A 9,679-nucleotide genomic window follows, 5' to 3' on the forward strand; every position below is an offset into this window, starting at 1 on the left:
TGGTGCTGGATGCTGGGCAGACGGGTTGCTTTCCGCCTTCCGTCGGCCTGGTGCCGTCCCTGCGGCGCCCACGTGGTGGCACAGCAGCTCCAGCTCCAGCTCCAGCTCCAGCTCCCATGCAAGGAGCACCGCAGGGAGGCACAGCAAGAGCCTGACACGATGCGCAGTGAGCTGGCCTTGTCAAATGTGATTATCTTGCACTAACATTGCAAGAGAGAATTAGGATTTACTTCTTTTTGCGTGTTTTATCATTTTTGCCGGGGGAGCACTTCCCTCTGTTTAGGTCAGATTGGGCAACCAGAAAAAAGGAAAAGAGACTGCAGTGATGTCTGYTCATGTGTTAGGTTACACCTGAATACACAGTTTCAAAGTATTAAACACAGCRAGACTGTTCAAAATGTGTAAGCATGGATTGTACTCCTGCAAATTTCCTAAATGCACCTTCCACCTTACTTTGGAATAGCTATGGAAATTTTCCACCAGCACCAGGTTTTCTGCTGCAGCCCAGATTAGCCAGACCAGCCTGAGTTCACAGGAAAACAAAACTGAATATGCACTTGTTGGTCACCACTCTGCTGAGCACACCTCAAAACTTGCCAAAACTACTCTTGCCATCACTTTCTGAAGTTAAATGTGAACCTTCTTCTTTCATTATTCTTAGCTGGCCTTTATGTGCAAAGAGGTCCAAATATGAGTGACATTGCATGACCGTGCCTAATGCAATGCTTTACAGACCAAGGAGGAAGTAGGATTGCAAAGTGGGATTTTCGAAAGATGTTCAGTGTCAGCCCATTTATAAAGCTCTTGACCTTCAGAGTAGTGACTTTCTATCCTTTCTATACTGAGAGTATCTCTGGCAACCATCTATGAAAAGAATTACTTCTGAAAGTTGAAAGTAACCAAAAAGCATGACTGAGGGTGAAAGAATGATTGACTACTATGGAAATAAAAGAAGCATAAAACAGTATCAGCCTTCTTGATACAGTATCTTACTGCAATCATTTAGTATTTAATGCAGTGAGTATTCAATACCTGAAGTGTTGCATATATTGTGACCAGGGATATCAAAGCTATTGTTACAAGCTGGGAAACTGCTCCTTTCTGTTCATACCTTGGATTATGTGTGACTATGTAACTTGAAAGTCTTGTTGCTACAAGACTGTTCACTATGTATCAATTTAAGCATGGATTAAACTCTTGCAGACTCAGGATCCAAAAGTTTATCCCCTCATGCAGGTTTTGGAGAGCATTTTGCACTGTCTCGACAATTTTGTGATATATCCATAACAGACAGAAAGAGTTTAATAGCATCCCATTTGCAGTCAGACAGTCTCAGATCCCTGCAATTAGATGTTATCATTGCATTTCTGCCTGTAAAATGTCTGAAAAATCCTATTATTTCATCCATTTGTAAACCCACAAGTCTGGTTAAAATTACGCTATAGTAAAAGCTGAATAAATATTTGTAATTTTCCACAATGGTTAGATTTATAATAATAACCATAACAAGGACAGAGCTGACGGTTTTACACACTGCTCTTTTTCCCAGAGTCAAACCCCAGAAAAATAACATTTGCAACACTTGAAGGTCTAGCGGAAGAGATAAGTTACGTATTAGGTGCCTTATGCACCCTTCCCCCTCCAACRTACCAACTCCCTTGGGTCTCTCACTCTTCCTTCCAGCTCCGCTTGCAATTCTCCCCCTCTCCGCATCCCCTACACATCTGCCTCTTCCTGCATTCTCACGAGAGTTGCTCCATTCCAGAGAGAAACGCCCTGATCCCCTTGCCCCCTACTTTCCTCTGTAAACCCATGGCCTGCACATCTGTGCTCCTGCACACACAGCTGGCCAACATGCTGGAAAMGCTCCACTCGTAAGGCTCAGACAGACCTTACATCAGCATGCAGGAAATCAAGAATAGCATTTGCAGCTTGACTGAAGAAAAGAAAAAAACACATTTGAGGTGAAGAACATGCTTTTYGTTCTGCTTTCTCACTCTGGGCTCTCACGCAGTGAAATAGAAACAGAATATTTTAGGCTCCATCCTGGCAGACTCCAGGTGGTCTCTTCACAGCACAGCACCACCTGCAAGCCAGAAGATGGCCAGGGTCCTGCAGTCTGTTCAAGGTATGGCACATCCCAGGATCCGCACAGAGTCCCGCTGGCTGCAGGAAGACCCTGCTGAATCCCTCTGGCCTACGGTCACAAAATAATGCCCTCAACCCTGTTGTTTCAAAAAAGAGTCTTCGGAAAGCTGGAAGAAATATCCCTTAATTCTTTAGACCAAGTTTGCTGCCTCAGCTTATGCTTTTGCACTGCATCTCCAGCACGCAAGGAACAAAAGCCAGTGATAATTTGGGGCGATGTGGATTCTCCTGACACAGAAGAGTCCCCTTCATAACTGAGCTGTGGTAGCCAATGGCCTGTGTTCCCACCACCGCAGTCCCRAGCTGGCGCTGGTTGCAGAAGCAGTGCTTGGGAGAGGGCACAGGGTACCTGCCCTGGCATCCACGTGCCGTGGAGAGGTCCTGCGCTGCAGTATCCTTGTGGTGCTAAACCAACAGCAAGCGCCAATTTCTCAGCCGACTGTCCAGATCATGCCTGTAGTTCAATAGTACCAAATGGCTCTAGGCACACACAGACTGGCTTTGTCTTGATGGGGGTTTTGCAACATTTAAATGGGAATGTATGAGATTCTGAGTTTATTCTGGGCAACCCAAGGCTGGAAATCTGGTCTCCTGTGTCACTTAATCACAGACGACACTCGCTGTCTCCTCAATTTAATAGCCCTCATGGAACATTTCAACTCATCTCCTTGTAATGAACTTCTATAATTTCATTAAATTAGAGTTGCAGACAGCCCAAGGACAGATACCAAACCTGAAAATAATTTGCAAGATGACTTAACTATTTTTAGCARCTTGGGCCAGCTCAAGACGAGGGGAACAGGCACCTGTTTCTGATAAATTCAGAGAGTCCACTTCAGAGAAAGAGGAAGACATATAACCAARCTGCCCCGAACCCAAACTTGATGCTACTGCGTGAAATGAGTGCTCATCTTTTTATGATATAGCAAAAGGTAAATGAAAAATAAGCCACTAGTGGCCTCAGCCATACGTTGTCTGAGGCATAATAGGCACAGTTGCTTGACTTTGATTTTTAATTTGCTCTTGCACTTGAATTTACAACAGCAACAGCATCATGGGAATAAACAAATTACTCTCCTAACCCAATTTAAAAGAATTTTGGCTGATTCACACCCTCTAGAGAATAATATTTAACTCATATTAGCAGATGTGTAGTTCYAAAAATGCATGAGATACAGCCTTGCGTAGGGAGCAGCGGGAGGCAGGGCCTGACTGCACAACCTTTCTGCTTGATGCATGGGGCTTGGCAGCCCTGTATATACAAAGGTAATGCTGTACATCTCTGAAGAACAGCGCCGGGGACCTAAGCAGAGCAGGGCATGGCGAGCCAGTGTAGAAATAGCCTCATTCATAGAGCTCCCCTGCCCTTTGAAGAACCACAGCACACTACTGCGCTCAGCCTCCCAGGCGGCCTCTCGTCTATGTTTCCAGACCTTCCCCTATGCTGTTTTCAAACACACRTTTCCACGAGCCCAGAATAAACAGCCTAGCTCAGCTTATTTAACCGCCTCCTTCCTACCGTTGCTTACYATTATGCCGAATGGGGTGCTCAGCTGCGTGTTTTACCAGCAAGGACCTCAAATTTCCTTTCGGAGAAAGACCTCGTTGAAAGGCAGCGGGCACAGAGCGGATCCCTGTGAGATAAGGCTACAGAATATCCCCCCTGCACAGCAGCTCCCCGCATGCGGTTGCTTTTTGTGCTCTCCAGTTACCCAGTTGGTAATTCATTCAGTAGGGGGCTAGAGTCATTTTGGAGAGTGGTGATTATTATTGTTTTTTGATCAGGGCTTCGTAGAGGCTAAGACCTTTCACTCTCTGCCAATTACGTCCTGTATCAGCCTTTCCATTATCTTCCCCGTGATTGATGTCAACCTCATGAGCCTTTACTGCCCCTGTCATCCCATCCATTTACTCTTTTAAAAGACTGGCGTTTTTCCAACCCTTTTCAATTTCTTTACTGTTCCATTTTTTATTTTTCTGTCTGTCGATGTTAATGGTTCAGAGTGCTCTTTGGCCAATTCCTGGAAGTTCTCCAATCCTGCAGATTTTTAAATGTTTAAGTTTAATATCTGCCATTTAATATTCTCCCTAGTCACTCACTAATGGAACAGAAAGTAATCATCACTGTATTCTTTTACCTTTCACACATCAATCACAGACTAAAACATCTTTTCCACACTGAAGCTTGCTTCAGATTGCTTGTCTCTGTCGGAAGCCCTCCCCACCACAGGCACGCACCCSTAGGCAGCATGAAGCCACACCAAACTGCCAGCTGGAAACCCCATGGGAGCAGTGGCTGCCCTTAAGCTCCAAACTGACTTATGTCCTTTATTCTTGTATTACTGTCTACATCCTCTTATCTTTCCACAAGCCCTCCTTGGCTAATCCCTCCATGCAACCATAAGGAAAGCCGCTCTGCTTTTGCCGTTACAAGGGAGTGGCCTAATGCTCTTTCCCTTGGCTGTGATTTTTTCCGATTACTTCACCATCGCCCCTGGAAGCCCTTCTAATGGATCAGGGAAGGATTGCACTACGCGTTGGATTAAGACAGAACAGCAGCCCCTGTCCCGAAGGATTTGCTCTCTACAGTAGAGCAGTTGACCTTGGCTGGGTTTAATCTCATARCTTTGGTGATGGGAAGCTAATGAGGTCTAACCCTCAGGTCTAGCCATGGTTGAGAGGAACAGCCTTGAGGAACTCACAGAGCTTCATGTTACCCTAACTGAGCCAGTTAGGCTGACCATTATCCAGGTCAAAAGCAGCATGAGGACAGTAAGAGGCAACACAGAGAGACTGCCAGAAAGCAGCAAGCCAATATTGCTTAACATGCAGGGAAGTGGTTTCAATAAGTCAGCAGTCAGAAGTAGGATTTGACACTTCCTCCTTTCTCACGTGTCTGTGGTCTCTACTTTCCCTTTAAAACGTGGCTTTTAAAAAGATGAACCTGGATCACATCTGGGCTGAAACAAGACTTKCCCTCAAATGTACCCTGGTGTTTTTCACCAAGATGTAGACATACTTTGAAAAACAGCATGGAAAACACAGGGACTTCTACTTGAAACTCTTTMTCCAAAGCTAGCTATATCACTACTCTCAGACAATAGTTACCCCTAACTTTGGACAGTGCTTGCAGCAGAGCCTCTAAATGGTCTTTACAAAGGAGATAAGCATTATTATTATTATTTCTGTTTTACAGCTATCCATCTGTAAGCTACAGTATGGAGAGGCCAAGAGGCTTAAGGTCACTCAGCCAGCCAGTGGTGGAGCTAGTCATCTGACTTCCAGGCAAAWGTTCTGGCCACTCACCTGGCTACAGGACAATTATCTTTTGCCTTGGTCACTTACAGCAGTATAAGTGTTGTAAATACTTACCACTGAGTATTACTAATGTAAATAAGTTACCTGGTTGACCAGTTCATGACCACAAGAATGGGCAAATGACAAACAGAGGACATCACTAGGTTTTTAAAATGTAAGKTWTTTTTTTCTTTTTCTMTCTATGTTAYGATCTATGAAATCATAATGTGTTCTTACATTTTCTTAATCTAACAGGAAAGATTTAAATGATCATCAAAGATTCCCATAAAGATCGATGGGGTTACCAATAGTGMCTAACCATCCATTTCATTGAATTTACTCATGAAAGAATGATAAGCTTTTATTGTTATTTGCATTAACTTCAGGCCTAACGATACACATTTTCAAAGTTGTTCGTAGCGGAAAAATCCTTAGGTGGGCTCTGACAAGAATTGGCAACATATTGCCAACATACTGTTTGAGGAGCTGGTCATGGTATAAAATGCATTTGCCTCCACGGAGAGCAGCTCTGATACTGCACATATTCCRTATGGTACAAAAGCTGGTTAGGAAATGGTGCTTTTCTTGTGTACTGCTGACACTCCTGAAGGCTTTATATCMTTCGGCACCCTTTCTTGCACAAAGCAGATGGAGTTCTCCAGCTGTGAACACTGCATATCTTTAAAGTCCTTGAGGAARGAACTAGCAACTCTCCAGACGTGAAACTGTCAGTGATTTGGGCAAAAATAGGTTTCCCCTTTCCTAAAGCATGAATTAAGGAAACCTCACATTTCTACAAGGAGGCTAAACTTTGTCAGAAAACACCAKAAGTAAAGTCACAGCTTCTTCAAAAGCCTGAGATGTTTAAGAAGGGCAGAGAAGTAGAAATACTTAAGGCGAGGAACACATAGCTTTGAGGGTAAATTTTCCCTTTCATACATTGATGCAAATTGGAAATGATGTTCTTGATATCACTTCATGCTTCAGTGGTGTAATCAAGAGTGAACTCGGTGGACTATTAAGAATTGTACATCAGACTTTATAAATGCACTTTTTTGATGAAATTATCTGACTGGGCTTCGCTCTTTTCTCCATKGTACGGATGCATAGCCCTGGATTTCAGCAGAGACATACTGCAGGAAAATAGGTTCAGCATTTGGTTCTGGTAATCTGTGTGCTTTGCAATTACAAATCCAATGCAAACTGGCAAATTAGCACCTACGGAAAAGTGAGAGCTTTCCCAAGCACATTTCAAATTAGGTATGTTTACGAAACAGCTATAACTGGAAGGATCATTTCATGTTTTATCCAATCCTATGCATAATAAATGCAATCATTCTCTGAGAACTGTAAATTCTCTGAAACAGGGCTGGGAGCTAGATGCAGCAAAGACGTGCTCAGAAGTTAAGTGCTGCAGTGGATTATTTTTAAACACTTGATGCTTRGAAGAAGATGTATATCTTTATGTTATTTGCCTGGGCTGTTGATCCATTGTACTGGAAATCTTTGTCACCTCATACTGGAAATACAAAATATCTGTATTTTGCCACAAAAAAACAAACACCAAGCACCAAAAACCTTGCTGTCCAGCTTGGAGATTACTCTGTCGGGGCTGCCAGAACCCACCACCCAAGACCCTCTTCCAAAAAACAGTTCATTTTATTACATCTTGGTGCAATAATGTGATTACTTACAGTACAGAAAGCAATGCAAGAGTTAAATTGGGTCATAAAATCTGGGAGACTGAAAAGCCTGAGTTCTAGACTGTGCTCCAGAGAATGTTTCTGTCAATGAGCCGAGAGATATTAAATGTAAAAACAGCCTATGGAACAGACTAACCTTACCAATAGGCTACAGTTATGCCCCCTCTTGAGTTCCCTCTCTCTCCATCTTGTTCTAGTTTAGATATCAATGCCAAAGGATTTTCAGTTTGGAGAATCACCTTTGCAACTCGAGCAGAGTCAAAGCATTGCCACAACCAAAATGAGGGCAAAGAGGGAAAAAAAAACTATCTGCAGAGAAACAGAAGTGGCTGGCCTAGTGGCTGTTGGTGAGACTGAAAACTGCCATTCGGGTGTAGGTGACAACACCTGTACAGACACTAGGGACACCTTGGAGAGCTCTGTCTGCTGTCATAGCCCATGAAACACCAAGGATGTCAGCTGAATATACAACTGCAGTCAGAGAAGCTAATTTCACAGAAGCAGAACATTCAATAATTGCAAATAATACAGGATTAGCTGCCTGTGCTTGCTTCAGAACATGAAAAGGACGTGGTTGGRAGGCACGAAGCAGAGGAGAAATCAGATTTCATGAGCAGGCCTTGCATTTTATGAAGCAGTGAGCAGCCCAGTCATGAGACTTGATGTAYTGAATAAGTAAAATGAAAGAGACCTGTTTAGTGAGGCTCTGCACAATAGCACTCTCAAGTAATTATATGATAGTCTTGGCTGCCAGAAAGATGTGTTTTAACTTGTACTTTGGCCTCCCTCACATGGCATGGTGGTGTACTTTTGCCTTGACAAGCTCTCTCATTTTGCTGTCTGGGAGCCAAACTAATCTGTGGTACAAGCCGGTTCAGTTCCACTCAAGTTACAGTATGGACAAATTTGGCATTCAGCACTTAAAATTGTTCTTTTTCTCAGGCCTACTCTTGCATAGCCCTGAGCACCTACTGCTCAGTCACTGTAAAATAAGCGGAAGATGCTTAGCCTTTTTTTTTTTTTTTTTTTTTAGACTTGAAATAATTAAAATGATCTGGAAACAACCAACCCAACCTGAAGAGTAGGTTTGCTCATCCTGATTTCAGGCTTGGATTTTAACTTTTTGCTGATGATCAGATTATTGACTGTCAGGAAGGCTTTTCACGATCCTGGTAAGCAAACAAATGGAGTTATGATTTCAGAAGACCTAGCTAAAAGCTGTCACAGCTGTTATAAAACTAAAAGTCTTTAGATTTTAGAGATGAATGAATTAAGTATGTAATAATTTGTTTTATTTTAGGAAAGATCATAGGGTTCCCGTAATAATGGAATACTGGGAGCAATCAGCGTCTGGCACTCCAAATGCCTGAAAAGTGTGGGGATGTTTATAGAATAAAATGCTTCTATATTAGTAGTGTCAAGCTGTCTTTTCCAGTATATTTGCCAACTTAATCTCTGCCAGCTATGGAAATGGTGGTATGATAATGCACATGCAAAGGAAATCAGTATGCTGAGTGCACGTTGAACTAATGTGAATAACTATTTTCCTGAGAGGAGATCTGACATCCACCCTCACACCAAGCCAGGAAGTAAGTAGACATACTGCTAAAGATATAGGTTAGTGAGAAAGCTGATCTACTGGACAGTAATCAAGAATATTGGATGAGATGATCTCCAGAGGTCCCTTCTGACCTCAACCATCTTGTGATTCTGTGATTTTGTGAATATTAAACATATGCTTTGTTTTACTGCACTGCTTTCATAATGTTCCTGCAACTGCTTGGTGAAAAGAATTCAATTAAAGAACAAGTGCTGAACCCACCTATCCTTATCTCTGCATTTATCCAACAGTCTGCAAGCTACTGAGGGCAAATAGTACGCTAATGCAAGCTGCAAGTGATCCCAAAGGGGCAGCACTACAGGCAACGGTAGTAATAGAGTGGGGAAAACAAAAGACCAAAATCCCAGCCAGGGATCAGAGAAGCCGTAGGAAGACTGAACCAACCCTGCTCCTTTCTCGCTCTCGCCCTACGGCGCGAAGAGCAGTTTTCGGAGATGTTCATAGGCCCTTGCACGCCCTCCGAGAAGAGATCACAGCCGCTCCTGGTGGCTCACGCTATCCATTCCCGCGGCCCGATTCTCACCTCTCTCGTGAGCGGAGGCTCCAGATGACGCCCGGTGCCATCTGGCAAATCCGCAGGGGAGGAGTAAACACCAGCAAACTGCCTTCCCCGCCTGGCCTGCTGGAGGAACTTGGCTGGCGCTCACATTCCCTCGGAGGCAAAGCATGATTACGCCAACCATCAGCTCTGATGGGAAGGAAGGGATGCGATCGAGGGCCCCTCCTCGCGCCGCCTGGCTGTGGCGGGCCATCCCYGAGCCCAGGCGCAGTAAGAAAAGTGACAGGATCAAGGCTGCTCTTTTGATGTGCYGCCGAATCACTTTAGCTCGACTTAAGCTTGTGGGTCTGCATCTGCTCTGCAGATAAGCAAAGGGGGGAAAAGTAAGGGTGAAAGATCTACTGATTTTAA

The sequence above is a fragment of the Rhea americana genome, unplaced genomic scaffold, assembly GCF_003343005.1.
Source record: "Rhea americana isolate MKP2758 unplaced genomic scaffold, rheAme1 scaffold_83, whole genome shotgun sequence".
NCBI classification, from domain to species: Eukaryota; Metazoa; Chordata; class Aves; order Rheiformes; family Rheidae; genus Rhea; species Rhea americana.